The sequence below is a fragment of the Panicum virgatum genome, chromosome 7K (genome assembly GCF_016808335.1).
Source record: "Panicum virgatum strain AP13 chromosome 7K, P.virgatum_v5, whole genome shotgun sequence".
In the NCBI taxonomy this organism is placed as follows: Eukaryota; Viridiplantae; Streptophyta; class Magnoliopsida; order Poales; family Poaceae; genus Panicum; species Panicum virgatum.
Window position 1 is genome coordinate 22,917,843 of NC_053142.1, and position 17,093 is coordinate 22,934,935.

The following is a 17,093-nucleotide window of genomic DNA, read 5'->3' on the forward strand; positions in this document are numbered from 1 at the left end:
GGGGGGGGGGAAGAACTGTCGCTAGGGTTTAGGGCGGCAGAGGTGGGGTGCAGCGGGGGTCCATGGGGCGTTAAATAAATGCCGGCGGGGATCCTGGGAGGGCGTGCCCCGATGGTAACCCCGCCGAGATTTGCGGGCGAAGGGCGCGGCCGTTGCGTGAGGTAGACGGCGGGCCTGACCGCTGGGGTCGGCCTGTCAGCGGTTGGGCGATGGCTGGCTGACGTGCGGGTCCGGTGGTCAGCGGCGGGACGGCGAGCGCGGTGCAGGCGAGCGCGCCGACAGGTGGGCCCGGGGTGATGCGGGGGCTTGCGCGGGCCGCGCTGGCTGGGCTGCGGCGCGAAGCTGGCGGGTGAGCAGGAGCGCGGGGCGGACCGGGCCGAGTGGCGCGGCGTGGCCGCGCTGGGCCGCGTCTGGGCAGGCCGGGGAGGTGGGTTTTGGGCGGGTTCCGGGGGAAGGGAAGCGGCCCGGGGAGGAGTGGGTTTGGGCCGGACTGGGGAGAGAGGTGGGCTGCGGGTTGGGTTTTGTTTTTTTCCTTTTCTATTTCTATTTCTATTCTATTTCTCACTCAAGCTCAACTATTTGAATTCAAAAGAAAATTTGAATTCAAACTCCTATGAAATCAAACAATGAAAACAATGCATCAGCATGAATGCAACACAAGAATTAAACCTATGATAAATTTTAATCATTAAGGAACAAAATTGAATTAAATGCCAACTAAACACAATAAACCTTAGAAATTTGAATAAAGCCATTTAAATTTATTAATAAATGCTGGAATTTAAACTAGGGTGTTACATCTACCTTCTCTGGCAGGCTGACATGTGGGCCCTGAGCCTTATCCTCAGGTGCATCTTGCATGGCGCGCCCGTTTCCTCTGATTTGTGGGCCCTCCTTGTAAGTGGCATTTCTGGGTAGCAGTATTTTGTGCATTTTATCATGTGTTCTCCTGTGTTTTCCCCGCTTTGCAGATGTGGGTGCCTGCAGATGACAATTCACCAAAACTCGTGGACTTGATTAGTTACAAGTCCTATATCTAAGTTTGGTGATTAAATATCCGGAAAAGCTGTAGGAATTAACGGTTAATTTTTGCACTTAAGGACCGTCAACAGGTATAATAGCCAACTTATTTAAATTTATAGATGATCATCTCTGTTTCAGACTATGACATGACAGGTAGGTATGAGTCAAAGTGATTTTTTGATCAACAACTTGATTTGTCCTACTTTGCTTGGGACGAGGAAAAGACAACTTGGGGGATCTTGTTGACGCTCACTAACGACCATTTTCAGGCGTCAACTTGATCAGAAAATCATGAGAGTTTGCATTTCTTACACAAATCTCTATCCAATAAAGTCCCTAAACCACACTTCACCTTCTAGAAAATGCAAGTTGTGTTTTTTAGCTAATATGCAGGTTGCAAGCACACTTTGGCCCGACATAAAATCACCTAAAATATCAGAGCGCAGATTCAGGCTCAAATGGAAAAGTGTAGCCCAAGAACCACTTCTAATCAAGTCAAGACAAGGCAATCCCTGGTGATCAGACAAGAGGAGGCCCAGGAAAGCCCAGCCCCCAGCGGTTGGGGGCGGTTGGTGCCATGGGTCGGTCGGCCCACCATCTTGGTCGGCCGACCAGCCACATGGAGGCTTGGCATTGGCTCCCAATGGCGGTTCACCAAGGATCAGCTGCAGAAACCCCATGGCTCCCTGCTATAAATACAAGGGGGGGTAGAGAATGAGAACACACACACACACCACATTCACCTCGTCTTAAGTTCATCTTGCATAGTCTTTAGGCCTAGTGGAGTTTAGGAGATGACTAGGAGTCATCGAGTCGCCGGAGTTGCTCGAGAGTTCTGGTATGGGTTCATCTCTAGCTCTCTCTTGTAATATTCGGTTGTTTGTTTATATTGCATGATCGTCCTATGCTTGCGATGGTTAACATATCGGCCTTAGAACTCTATCAACTGCTCCAGTATTCGTATGTTTGCTCTAGTGTGATGTCTGTCCATCCGGAGGGTGGGGGCTCCGCACGGGATGCTAGAGTATCGCTTACTAGTGTAGACATGGTGTCTAGATTAGCTAAGAGTTGCTGGATGTCAACTATACCCACGGTTTGTAGAGGTAGCCCGCAGGTGGTGACAATCCTGTTCGAACCCTAGTAATCCTCCACGTTTGGTATAGGGGGTAGGAGGTGCATAATGCCGCCGGGGTGTACGGGCTTCTCTCGTTACTTCGATAGTGGTCTCCTTGTTGTGTAGTTTAATCTCTGACAATCTAACCATAAGATAGCATAGATATAGTTAGCCTAGCATAGTTGACTCGAGCTCTAACTTCTACCTTGCTCCCGGCCTTTAGCATCTTCTGTTCTTTTATTTACCTCGAGGGCAGTTGTGTGTGTCTCACAGTACCTCCTACCATGTTATATATCTTACCCCTGTTTATGCATTCGAATATCCAATCTAGATAAAGTTCATCAACTAGTCTATATCTCTTCACTCACCACCTTCCCTGCGGAAATATAAAAGACACCCCAGTATACTCCTGGGTAAAATGCTACAGTGGTATTCCGTGCGCTTGCGGATTTATTCGTGGTTCATGAAATACCTGCCACCCCAATTGGCGTCTGCGGGCGTCGTCGCTGTTTCCCGGTGGTGACGTTGGTAGGCGCCAACAAGCATTTTTGGCGCCGTTGTTGGGGAAGGCACAAATTGAAGTATATAGACAAGGTTATGAACAAAATCAAAATTCGTATTCGCTTGCTAAATAGGGTAACTTGGCTTTGTTTTCTTATCTTTGTTGATATGAAAACAGTGTAGTGTATGATCGGTTTTGACTTGCCACAAATCTTTCATTCCGATCCAGAGTCACTTCTGAGGTGGACTCGAGCTCGTCTCGTATCACCTCGGAGACTGCTCTCGGCAGCTAAACCAGTCATCGCATCATCATCAGCTTCTCAAGCTATGGCCCAGAAGACACTCTGTGATTAATCTGCTCCGTCTGCTAACCAGGTCCCCACCGGGCCTGAGGTCAACACTGGAGGAGAAAATTTCGAGATCAAGACAGGTCTCATTACGATGGTGCAGGCCAGCCCTTTTATTGGCAAGGCCAATGAGGATGCCCGCGCTCATCTCCAGCAGTTCCTGGAGCTCTGCAGTATATTGTTTCCAAGGGTGGATCTCAAGATGCAATCCGTCTCCATTTGTTTCCGTTCTCTCTCTTGGGGAGAGTGAAGTAATGGTTTTACGCTAACAAGGCTGATGTGGACACTTGGGACAAATGTGCCAAGGCATTCCTCGTGAAGTTCTTCCTGAGGGGCAAAACCAATGCTCTTCGTGGACGGATTTCGAATTTCTAGCAGGCATCAAATGAGTCAATTCCTGAAGCTTGGGAGAGACTTCAGGAGTACATTCTGGCGTGTCCCCACCATAAAATGCTACAGTGGTATTCCGTGCGCTTGCGGATTTATTCGTGGCTCATGAAATACCTGCCACCCCAATTGCCGTCTACGGGCGTCATCGCTATTTCCCGGTGGTGACGCTGGTAGGCGCCAACAGCATTTCACCCGGAAGTATTCAGGGTATCGTTATTTATATTTTTCCAAGGGATGGCGTGGTGTGTAAAAGTGTTTACTAGATATATAACCATAACAATATGAGATATGGTGCAGACTGCTGATTATACAGAGGTAAGTGATAATAAATGATAATCGAGGGTAATGTGACACACATAGATCAACCAACTCTCATGAATAAAGAATAAACGAATACACCTAAGGTTAGTGGGAGCATAGGCAAACAAGATCCTAGTATACTATTCATGTAAGCAAAGAGTTATGTTAGTCACATGCTTAGAGCTGCAGGTGCCGGGAAATTAGGGACATCGGGGAGAATGACCCGCACTGGAGAACATCCAGTCGTGTTTCATCTTTGCATGAACTCCTACATGGTACACGAACATCGGAAAGTACGCTAACCGAGAAGCAGCTTCCCGGGGGACCGATGGGGCTGTCACCACCTGCGGTCTACCCCTGTCAAATCGTGGAGCACTATCATATCCGAGGGATCTCGCATACTCGGGCACCATGTCCACATATGAAGTCACTACCCTAGTGCCCTCGGGTCCCCCACCCTTCGGATGGACAGGTAAGATGCTAAGGTAAGCCCGAAAGCACAACGAACAGATATCCTTACCCAGATCATCTGGTCTAAGCAAGCAACTAGCATGATTTGATGAAGAACAGATCATGGAAAAACAAGCTAAGAACACAACAAGATAACCATGAATGAACTCTGAATGAATAGCATAATGATAGTCAGAATACAAAGCCATACTGGAGACCGAAGATTGCTCGCTGACCCCGAGACGATTGGATTCGCTAAGGAAATGAAGTACTAGCCAAGCTCCACTACCCTAAGGAGTACAAGTCACAATGAGAGTGTGAGAGAGAGGCTTCTCCTAGTGGTGTGTCTTGAGTGAGTGGTGGGAGGCCCTTTATATAGCCCTTGAGGTCAGTTCCCGCCATCTCTTTACACGGAAACACTTGAAAACGGCATTGGGAGGATAAGAACAGACTTCCTGCCAAAATGCACCTGGACAGGAGCTAGGGTAGGTTCGGCCGAACCCCTAGTTCGGCCAGCCCTACCCTGCCGCCTCTCACCACCGCCTTCCTCTGGGTCACTTCCTGGTGGGTCCTGGTGTCAGGTGGTCGGTACCGGGGCTTAGATGGTCGGCTTGGTCTGTCAAGTGGGCCTCTTTTGCTTGTGTTACGCAGGACGCGATCTTCTGCGACTTCTTCTGCGTATTCTTCGTGTTTTCTTCTTATTCCGCACTTGTGCTCATGAAAAGATAAATTCTCCAAAACAACTATAGAGCTAGGTTAGCGATACAAATATGTGAGTAAGAGGTATGGTTTTCCTTCATTTGTGAGTATAGTTGACGGTCAGATTTTGCACTTAAGAACATCAACACCAGGCACTTCCCCGACTACACCCCACTCTCTCCCTACTCTCCTACACTCCTAAGCTGCCTAAAGCATCTAGGATGGAAGCTCACAATCTCCAAAATGAAAAAGAAAAGGTGAAGCTCCAAGGTGAGTTGTGCTTCATTCTTACGCCCCCCCTCTCATATTTATAGGAGGGTGCCATGGCCAGCAACATCGGTTTTAGCAGCTGATCCTTACAGAACCGACCTTGGGAGCCAGCGAGGAGCAGCCACATGACAAAGCTGAGGTGGTGGAGCCCATGGGTTTGGTCGGCCGGCCTGCCCGGGGCGCCAACTGCCCCTAGTGTCAGACCCAGGACAACGGGACTGCTTATATATATAGAATGTTCTAGAGTAAGGGATATCTCATGGATGTACCTTACCTCTTTTGTAACTACCCGAATAGGCATAGAACTAACTGTAGTACAAAGGAAACTACTTGATTGTGTTGTAGTAGGACTCCAACTGTACTCGGCTAGGACTTTCCATGTAAGGTAGATCCATGAGGGCCCCCGGATATATAAGGGCGGGCAGGGACCCCCTCCAAACAATCATCAACACCTAAGGCAATACAAACCACACAGGACGTAGGGTATTATGCAAACTCGCGGCCCGAACCTATTTAAATCTTTGTGTTCCTTGTACCATCGAGTTCTAGAGCCGTCGATCCCTACCTACAACCCTTACTGCTAAGGGTATCCCTGAGCAGGCTTGGCGGTAAACACCGACAGCTGGCTCGCCAGGTAGGGGATCCGGCGAGTTCACCAACGAATTCGATGGTCAGATCAAGCGACGCCAACAACGTGCCGGAAGACACAACCTTCATTTTTGGTTCCTGGGCTTGTACGGCTGACGGAACGGGAGGCTTCTCTAGCCACCTTGTCATGCCTAACTCGCCTAAATCGAAAACCTGCTTCCAACTCGTCGACATCCGCAAGACTGCGGATCCCGACAAGAAAAGAGTTCCACCCGAGCTCGACTCGGACAACCCAGGAAACGTGACAACTCAAATCCAAACTCTTGGCTTGGTCGAGTTCGAAACAAATTCTGACTCCAAAAAGCCTCACTTTTCCAAAAACTCTGGGAAAATACTTGGCTCATCTCAAGACGATCAAACGCCCTAAGATCAAAAACTCAGAACTACTTGCCGGAGTGGATCAAGTTTCACGATCGATAGAGGGCTGTATCAAACTTGCAGAAACCGCTCTCAGCCCATCTGCGCTATAGCAGAACCCTAACGCACTAAACCCCGCAGAAGATGGCGGGTGACATGCTCTCAGGGATCGATCGGGTAAATTCAAAGCTTGCTAACTGCATTAAGGTGGCTGAAAGCACTCTGCAAGACAAAGAGCAGAAATCGGGAGGAGGAATCTGCGGGGGAGCTAGTGAGACAAACCCCCGGCTTGTTCGGATGGGACTGTCTATCTCTAAGATACCTCAGAGCCCTTCACCGAAACCTGCTCACACTCGGACTCCGAAACCAGTCGAGTCCAAGTTCGATCAGGACTTTGATCGCTTCATGAACGGTCTCGAGAACTTTGAACCATTTGACGATCTTGAAGAGTTGTCAGACAATGTCGAGCTATTCATGGACGCCATGGCGAAACCAACCGAGCATGCCGACGGTCTTTGGGAACTGGCCAAACTTAAAAAAGGAAAAGCCAAGGCCCCAGAACAATCCAGCGACCCAATCTATGATAAACCCTGGATTAAGGAGACTGAGGGGCTAACTCCTACTCAATCATGGCTACACTGGATGAACAAGAAAGCCCTCTGAGTAGAGATGGGCATACCGCTTCTCGCTCACCCAAAGCATACATACTCAAAAATCGGTGGGATAACCGACTCTGAATCCGAGTACTCCTCCGACCCGAAGGAACAACTGGACGACCTAATCCAGTATAGTAAACAAGTCGAGTCCAACTCGGCTAAGAAACCCGCGTCCGATCAGGACTCTCTTCCTAACTTGATCATATATGCAACGCCCCCAAGGACGGACGGTGCATCTCAGGAAAGCACAAGATCCCAACGCCTCCGGCTCACAGCCAGCGGATCTGCCCTACCAACAGAGCACTCCTCTAGACCCGTCCTCAGGCAAACAAGACCAAGAAATTCAAGACCTTTGCCATGAAATCCTCATGGTTCGTATCGCCGAAGAACCTGAGGGTGATCCCACGGAGCGTCTTAACCTTGACGACTACAATTCTGATGATTTCGACGAGTACCTTTCTGACAACATGGAAACTACTCCTCCTACAATCACAGAAGCCCAAGCTACCACCAATAAGGATTCGCCTGCTCCTCCTCTTCTTCCAGCGGTGACCGTCACCGTCCAACTAGACGAGTAGAATCCAGCAGAAGACCTCTACGAACTTCGTCGCTAGCTCAACCAGAAGAGGGCGTTCAGGCGTCAGCGCCTCGCTAACACCCTACAGAAACAGCAAGGCGACAACTACGACTTCTCCAACTGTGACCTCCGCAGTGTGATCAACGTTGGGTGCGATGCGCGCAACATCATCATCTCAAGGAGAAAGGAACGATAGGAAGTCGAGCCATACAACCCTTCTTCCAACTACCGCATTCCGCCAAGGGCTTCTGCTCCCTTCAAGAAGCACAAGCCGGCAACCATCAGTACCCGCCCTAAGGGTAAACCACGCACCCAGCATCAAGGTGAATCGTCTCAGAGCAGAAACAGGATCAACAAAGTACTGCTACGCAAGTGCTTTATCCACCCAAACAGCTCTCACACGATCTTTCAGTGTGACTCACTCCGCAAGGCCCTTGGGGCACCTCTCCTGAAGGAGACACCACCGATAAATCTAGTCGACCTCTGCATCGACTAGTTCTACCTTGAATTTAGTCGACCATCATATCGACTAAGTTCCTTCTTCGAATAAATTTTATCCAGTCATGTAAACCATTGCTCACGTCTAACGAGCAAGGGGCAGGTCTTAAGAGTCAGAGTCTGTCACTTTACAACTATCGTAATTTTGACAAATCCAAACAAAGTTGATTTTTCATATATCGACTACTTGGCTCTTGCTCACATGACCAGTACCCCATCTCGAAAGCCTTGTTCGGCTCGAGCAGCTATCGTGCGGTTTTTATGGTTCATACTTGAGTGCTTTTTGGGCATTTACGTCTTGGGTAACCCGACGGGGTTCGTACCTAACAGTTCTGTCCTTAAAGACACTCTAGTCCTCTGGTAGGACACCCTATTCGCCCCGCCCGAGTTGGTTTTAGATACTCTTTTGGCACCTTCATCTTGGGCAACCCGACGGGGTTAGTACCTAACAGACTTGCCCTAAGAGTTAATCCAGTCCTTGGTTAAAAGGACACCCTACTTGCCTCGCACGAGTAGGTTTTGGATATCTTTCTGACATTTACGTCTTGAGTAACCCGACGGGGTTCGTACCTAATAGTTTTGTCTTAAAGATTACTCTAGTTCCTAGTTATAGGGACACCTTACTCGCCTCGCTTGAGAAAGCTTTGGATATCCTTTCGATATTTACATCTAGGGCAACCCGACGGGGTTCGTACCTAATAGTTCTGTCGTAAGGATTTCTCCAGTCCTTGGTTAAAGGACACCCTACTCGCTAGCTCTAGTAGGTCTTGGATACTCTTTCGGCACCTTCGTCTTGGACAACTCGACGGGGTTAGTACCTAACAGACTTGCCTAAGAGTTACTCCAGTCCTCAGGTAGGACACCTTACTCACTCTGCTCGAGTAAGTTTTGGATGTTTCTAGAATATTCACGTCTTGGTTAACTCAACGGAGTTCAATCCTAACAGTCCTATTCCAGAAACCAATCAAGTCCATTAAAGGACATACTACTCGATACGATCGAGTAGTTTGGGCCATTTTCATAAACAGCTGCATACTATCTGGATAACCAAACAAGGTCTATCCTAAATGGTCAACTACAAAAATCCCTTAAGGAGCACGGGTAAGTTCATGATACTCTAAAATAAGGTTACACAAGTTTCCTGCTTGCTTAGTTTACTATGGGAATCTCCGCTATGGAGTCTTTTTACCTCGAGTATTTGACGGGTACTACTCGCTTGCTCGAGATACAAAAAGAACTAATGTTTTCCCTTAGTACTCTGAGTAGTTGTCGAGAGCTGACTGTCCTCTTATCTATCAAGAAACCCCTTATACCTCCTAGATACTCTAAATGAGATCTCCCCCCGATTTGGACAACAAAGTCCACAATAGCTACGCGCTAATAAAACATTTCCTTTGAAAAGGAAACCCATACCAAGCTACGGCTTTGAACACCCCCATAGTGCTATTCCCACTTGGTTAATCCCGAGGGATTCAATCCTAACCGGTTAGCACCATGGTTTCGGAACCATACAGATTCGATTCTATTCGAGAATGCCTCCCAAGGCACTTACGGATACAATGCATCGTATCTACTATTATAAATTAGTGGGCACGATACTGCCTACACTCAGGACCCTGGAGTACAACAACTCGACACAACAAAGGATTCCATAATCCTACCACTAAGTACTTAACATTATACAAATATCCAACATTTGTTCAAAATACTTCTGGCTCACACGCCAATTCAATTACAAGAAAAGCTTAAGGAGACTCTGCCCTGCTCAAGGCTTCTACAATCTAATCAGCCACCCCGGAAGTTTCCGACAAATACTCACGGAACTGATCTTCCGTACAGTCAGCCTTGGCACCTTGTCCAAGGGCGTCCAGACGAGTGGTTGGCCAATAAGAGTTCACCAGCCCAAGCACGTGACCTGCGCACTGACGGGTGATGTCGGAGACAAACCTCTCGAAGGCTCTTGGCACCCTACTAAGCCTCCCAGCCAGCGTGAGCGGCTCGTCTCCATCCTTTTGTGGGATATCCATGGCCTCCGCCACCTCTAGGGAGGCATCTCTGACTTCTCTCAGCTCCATGAGTTCGTGCTACATCGAGTCTCAAGATTCTGACAAAGTCTTGAGTTGTTGCAGCATCGTTGCTACCTCACGGTAAGAGTCCTCGATCTTCCTAAGCCTCTCTATTTCATCTGCATTGCCGTACATAAGAATCTTTAAATCCAGTACCAAACTTTCCTGAATCTTTAAAGATTTGGCACAAGCTGTGTACTCGATGGAAAGAAAATCTTATAAACACTAAGCAGATCTACTAGTCGAGTGCATATCAAATGCTAAAGACTAACCTTTTTTTGATTGGGAAAGCTTCTTTAGTTTCCCCTCAAAAGCAGTCTTCTCAGATGAGACTGTTTTAACCCTCTCTTTGAGAGCATTTAGCTCTATCTCATATGAAGACTGGACACTCATTTGTCCCAGTGCTTCCTGCAAAACTAAAAGATCAGAATACTACTCGATCTACTCCAAAAGTACTCGAAGTATTCGACTACTTACTTCTAGCAGCTTGACAGCTAGCTCCACATTCTCTCTCGGCAAATTGCTTCCCGATGTGACCTGGGAAGCACTCGCCACTATCTCTATAACAGCCCTCTTGGGCACTCCTTTAATTTTTCCTACAGTATTCCCTGTGACTTGGGAATCTAAAGAAAGAACATGCTACTTAAATTACAATAAGGGCAAATAAAAGGATACTTTTCCTACAAGGCACTACAAGCTTACCTACAGGGGTCTCCGCAGGCTGTTTATTATCGCCTCCCTCAGGAAGCTTCACGCCTTCTCCTTCTTCTGGAAGCTTGCTGCTTCCACCACCTTTCGGGATCTCATCGTTGGCCTTCCGGGAGTCGATCATAGCCTCCGCATCACGAGCACTCATATCGAGAGTACTCGGGGGCTTCCCCAGCTCCAACTGAGAAGCCGAGTGGCTCTCAGCCCCCACGTCCTCTCCCAGGACCGCATCTCTGCAAAGACAAAGTAGTTACAAACTACTAAATTCAAAACAAATCCTACATATACAAGTTCTAAAGAACTTACGCAGGAGCTCTTATGAGGGCAAACCCCTTGACGCCAAATTTGCGGGTAGGCTTCGTGATCACGGCTAGCTTACCCACATCAACGGTCTTATTTATATTGGAACTACTCGCTGAAGGAGTAGCCCCGATCCCACTTGATGAGTCCATTGTGGTGGAGGGGACAGTCTGTACCACCGCAGTATCATCCCCAGATAATGAGGTCCGAGGCATCTTAGCCACCGGACTTAGAAAAGCAAAAACACAAATCAAAACTTGCAAATCGACAACTAGAAAGTACTCGATTGCAAATATAACTAGCTATTCACCTGTCTCTAGTAGTTTTGGAGGAGCTGCTATGCTTCCTCGCCACTGACCGAGTACTTCTCAGGCGCTCAAATGAGCACTTGGAGTGGGGCTGTGCTCCTCATCACTCCTTTCCCCAAACGCTGCCTCATCTGCACAACCAAGTCTGGATATCAGTACTATTTATATGAAACCTCATATGAGCATACTAAGATTTGATTAACAGATCGAGGAAATTAGAATAACAAAAGGGCGAATATATGCCTGGTAGCGAAGGACTACTCTTAAAGCGATCCACGTCCTCCTACAGAAAGCAAATCCTATCAAATTTACACTATGATAAAGTACTCGATTTCTACATATCGGCTACTCTTATCAAGTACCTGCTTCGGTGGATTTGCAGCAGAAAATGTATCAGGAACAACTGGGATAGTATTTACATTCTTCAGAAGTCGTTGCATTCGACTAAAAACTACATCATCCGAGATCTCTTCCTTCGAGTATCTTGACGGATTAGTTGTTCCCTGATACTATAATCCAAGCGATTCTTGAGCCTGCAATGGCTGGATTCTTCACTTCATCCAGTCAAACATGATTGTTTCCCCAGTCAACATACTTTGCCTTAAAATGGCAATCCACGCGAGTAGTTAAGAGATCTAACTCTCGTCGGCTGGTTTTTTATTCCACTCGGGCCATTGGATTGGAGGGCTGGGGGTAATGGATGGAAAACTTCTCGACTGCTTCTCGACATAGAACCACTTGGGTTTCCATTAGATTACTTTATTACTAAGGTCATAAGAGATATATACTCTATCCTTTCCTTTGCCTAAGGAGGAGACCCGCGCCCCCTACTACATCTAAGACGAATCTATTGGGCTGCGGTTTCAAATGAAAAAGTAATGGGGACATGGGTTCCCGATCTTCCGTCAGGTTCTGGATAACTCTCGTTGTAGGTGGAGCGAGACACACCGATCCGGCTTCAGATCCTAAGACCCGAATCCAGCAATCTTAGCACCACAACTCCTCTGGTTATCAACCGTGTCACAACCCGGTTGACCTCGCCAAGAAGGCTAATCCCTGCAAGCACAACGAAGAACATAAGCAAGAACTCGAAAGAACGCAGCTCAATTGAAGTGACACTGCAGATGAAAGATTAATCTCAAAGTTGGGGTCTCACAAACCGACACGGCGGTAAAACTGTTCTCAAAAGAATAATCTAAGCAAAACCCGAGTAACCTAATGGCGGCTACTGTGTATATAGAAGAGAGAGACTAGGGGGGTGGCCAAGGGGGTGGCCGGGCAACCATAGGGAGTACAAGGCCTTCGGGCCCAAAAACTGGCGTCGCTGCATCCAGACAGATTCTGGTCGTCTTGTTGTTTCGACGATTCCCATTGACTCCGAGCGTATTTTGATATGGGATCAGTTGGGTTGGAAAGCTTATCTCCTTATCTTTCCAACGATGTATAGAACGCCCAAAACGGAGCCCGTATGTGGCCTGGGCGTCCGTTTTCGTGAGGCCTGCTCCTGCAGTCCGATCCGGACTCGCGAATAAATCGGACTTCAATGTGGATTGGGCTTTGAACTCTATCTTCGCTTGGGCCTTGGTCATATACGTATTGGTCATGTCCTCATCATAAAGAAAGTGAAAGAGTTCGAAATGGGGCTCGATGCCCAGAAAAGCTTCGCATAAATGCACAAAGATGGAAATATGGACAAAGGAATTTGGGGTCAGATGATGCAATTGGATCCTGTAGTAGCGCAGGAATTCAGAAAAGAAAGAAGAGTAAGGAAACCCCAATCCGCGTTCCAAGTATGAGGTGAAAGCAACGATTTCCCCCGTATTTTCATACGGATGATCTGAACCCAAGGTAGGACGCCATTGGATAACAGATTTGGGAACTAAAAGACCCTGTGACACCAGAGAATCTAAGTCAGATTGAGAACACTTACTTGTGTTCCAACCCTCATCATGGGTTGGCTCTGCAGCCACACCCTTCCCCTTGATCGCTTTCTTGGGGGCCATCCGGAAATTTACGGATCGCTTCACGCGCATATACTGGCGGAAACCCTAGGACGAAGTGGGGAGCAAATGAAAAAAAAACTTTGGATCTGGGAGTTCGAGAGCAGAAAGACAGATCTAAAGCAGTAAAAACAAGTGGCGGCCGGTGGGGTAAAACCTAAGCTACCGCTTCATTTTATAATGGTGGTGGCAACATGGTAAAAACACCCAACAGGCCAACAATCCGTTGCAAATCGCGGAAATAAGGGGATTTAAAAGAGACATTCATTTTTTCTGAGATTACATTCTAGAAGAGAAAACACTCACATCCCTAGTCGACTACTCGACTTCCTTTCCCTTAACTGGGATTACATTCCAAAACAAGGATAAGTACTTGACATAGTACAACTACTCGACATTACAACTCGAGTACTTTTTATTACATAACTTTACAAAAAGACTCGGGTCTGCACGCACACTTCTTGGCTTCCTAAGAAACATGCTACAGCTAGATCGGCCCGAGGCCGTGACAAAGTATAAACTTGTTATTCCCTGGTAGCATCTTGCAGAGAAATTTCTGGGAGAAAAGTTTCAAGAACATGGAGGCAGATTACAGTAATCACCTCGCAAGTCCTCTTGTAGCATCTTGCAGAGAAATTTCTCCTTCTCCCTGAATACATTGTAACAAGATTAAGTCTCCCTACCAGAGATGCAGTTCTTGGGCATCTAGAAACAGGCAACCCCAAGGATGTGACACAACAAGATTCAACCCAGCAACCCCAAACCTGCCTCATTGGAATATGCAAGAACATGATGTCCAGCATGGATCCGATGAGAACATTGGGGATGCAGAAGGAGGCAGAAGAGACTTCTCTTGCTACTCGCAAGTTCTCTTCTAGCATCTTTTGCTGGAAAGAACTACACAAATCTCAGGAGGGCGAGAGCAAGAACACCAAGCAAAGGCCATGGCTGCTACACTTTGGTGCTTCTACTAAGGGGCTCTCCCCTACCTTTTATAGAGACAAAGGGGCTTACTGAGGAGAACCCGTGAATCAATAGTGCACGTTTCACGGACGCATTCATGACAGCATTCACGGGCGCAGTCAAAGCTATAATAATGCATATTCTCCAAACAGTAACATCTCATGTGAGCACTGAATAAAGAGCCGTACATCCCGGGTTTTATTCCTGAAATTATTTCGGATGCAATCAGTGTGGCGGATCCAATTGTATCATTTTTCTGGGATTTTACCCGAAAAAGAGGTCTTTTCGGATTCCGGATCTGATGAATCCTGCAAATAATCTGAAGGATAAAATCTGATGTCACGACTTAAATCCTTAATTCCAAATCTATGCTCGGGGGCTACTCGCAGGAAAAGGGATTTTGATTTAAGGCTCGGGGGCTACTGGATATAGACATCAGAGATTTATTTTTCATTTTTTTTGGAAAATAGACTGGAGTGACCCTCAGCCTGAATTCTGCGATTCAACCTAAGGCTCGGGGGCTACTCCATATGGAGCGCGAGTACTTCGCGCACCATATATGATCAAAGATTTCAGGGCTTGAGCACCTCACAGCCTCGAAGTAAATGGAAGTACTTGAAGGACTACTCGACGTATCTGAAGGAAAGACCAGAAGCAACCAAGAGGAGGTTCTGATTACTTGAAGAACTCGAAGACGCCCTGCCAAGTATTCGATGCCTGTAGGACTCAGCTACGAAGAGTTCGGGGGCTTGTCAGACCCGAGACTGCGGGACTGCTTATAGACATAGAATGTTTTAGAGTAAGAGATAGCTCGTGGATGTACCTTACCTATTTTGTAACTACCCGAATAGGCATAGAATTAGCTGCAGTACAAAGGAAACTACCCGATTGTATTGTAGTAGGACTCCAACTATACTCGGCTAGGACTTTCCATGTAACCCTATCCCCCCGGATATAAAAGGGCAGGCAGGGACCCCCTCCAAACAATCATCAACACCTAAGCCAATACAAACCATACAGGACATAGGGTATTACGCAAACTCGCGGCCCGAACCTATTTAAATCTTTGTGTTCCTTGTACCATCGAGTTTTAGAGCCGTCGATCCCTACCTACAAACCTTACTGCTAAAGGTATCCCTGAGCAGGCTTGGTGATAAACACCGACACCCAGCTTCCTTGGTTTGGCTGTCCTAGAGGCCCACATGTCCAAACAAGCTGCCATGCCTTGTCCTAAGTCGGTTAAGTTGCTCTGGTGGGCCCATGAATCCTGGCACTTGCGTCTGATTGGTCGAGAAGATATTGGCTCGGATTGATGACGTGTTTATGCTCATGGGCTGCATCTCCTTCTCATGTGAGGCTATCAAGTGGGCCCTTTACCCCTTGGGCTTGCTTGTGATTGGCTCGAGAATTTATGCATTGAATAATACTTGCTAGTTTCAGGCATGTTTGGCCCATATTTACCTGCACATATTCTCAGACTAGCATCTGTGGAATTCTTCAAGAAATAATCATATGCTAACATGCATTCCCTTTGATGCCCATATCATGCACGATATTTGACGGTCAAAATAGTCCGTCAACAAGATCCCCCACATTTATTTCTTTGATCGTCCTCGAGTGAAGGCTAGAACTAAGGAAGACCCGGCTCCTGTATGAGATGACACCTGCTTATAGATTATTCTAAACTTTACCTTTACCTGTGAATTTTCATGTGTCTACCATAAATTGTTTGGCAAGTTGAAGAGAGGAACGGTACTGACTCCAGTCTCCTCCACTTTCATGCTATATGACTGGGGTTTTGAAAAATATTTTTATAAAAATCAACCATAGCTTTACTTCTTCATAGAATCTCTCATGTCGCTCAGTGTGTATGTATTCTCACCAAAGTATTGCTTCTTTTCAACCTACTTCTAAGACATAGTGGTTTGCTGCACACCTATATGGAGATGTCGGAGAGAGGAAATAATACTTGGATGAGATTGTGCCACATGAGCGTACGAAGGAGGGGCGCACATCGGACGCACGAGGCTGAGCATTACCGAACAAACAAATGTAAATGGTTTCTCTTCACAACGCAATCGGATTATGCCCAAAAATCATCGAACCAAACAGCACCTAAATTTTATCAGATTACACAGCTAATGTACATGAGATAAGTGATACCTGAATATGTTTGGCTTATGACTGTAACGGTATCAAAACACTGACAATGTTTCAAAGAATTGGTTTCGCACGAATAAAAATTCCTCGAAGATAGGATAAGAAACCAGAAACAATAGATCCCCTCTCACTTGGTAATCAATGAATTTGGCCTCACTAGCATGAAACTCTCGATGTGGGATGCCATGGTGGCGCTGGTCGCAGCACCTCACAAGGGTCGATCCTCGATGAGCCAAGCAGAAGTGGCTGCAAGGAGGCTCTCTTGCGCTGAGAAGCGATGCCTGGGCGCCACCGTTGGAGGTGACAAGCCGCCGTCGCCATCATTTGCCGGACCTGCAGACGAGGACGTTGGCAGCGGCCATTGGATGACGGCAGAAACAAGAGCAGGGATGGGTGAGGATTACAAAGGCTTCTGATCGATTACGCTCAAATTTGGGTGGAATCGTATCAGATCCCACGTACTAATCTGATTATGACCTAGCCAAACCAAACAAGATTTAACGGGATTTGTAACCATGTAATCTGGCGGCGGAGCAAAATTGACGAACTAAACACTAACTTAGTTTACTCAGATGGCACATTTTAAATGTTGCAGTGTACCAGTTCCAGAGCCCGCACCGTTTTGCTTACTTCAACGAACTCGTCTTTGAGCCTCTAAAAATAAGGGCGTTGGGATCTTGCTGATTGTAGTGGCCAGTAGTAATGCAAATAATGAACCGGCAAGATCTGTGACCTTTCATTACGTAAAAACAGTTAAA

At 47.0% G+C, this 17,093-nt stretch overlaps 1 non-coding gene across 1 annotated transcript; it reads right to left on the reverse strand.

Moving 5' to 3' along the window:
* Positions 1–3,330: 3,330 nt before the first annotated feature.
* LOC120643200 lies at positions 3,331–3,437 on the reverse strand. The gene has a single exon (XR_005662891.1). It is a non-coding gene; the product is annotated as a small nucleolar RNA R71 (small nucleolar RNA).
* Between the last annotated feature and the right edge of the window lie 13,656 nt (positions 3,438–17,093).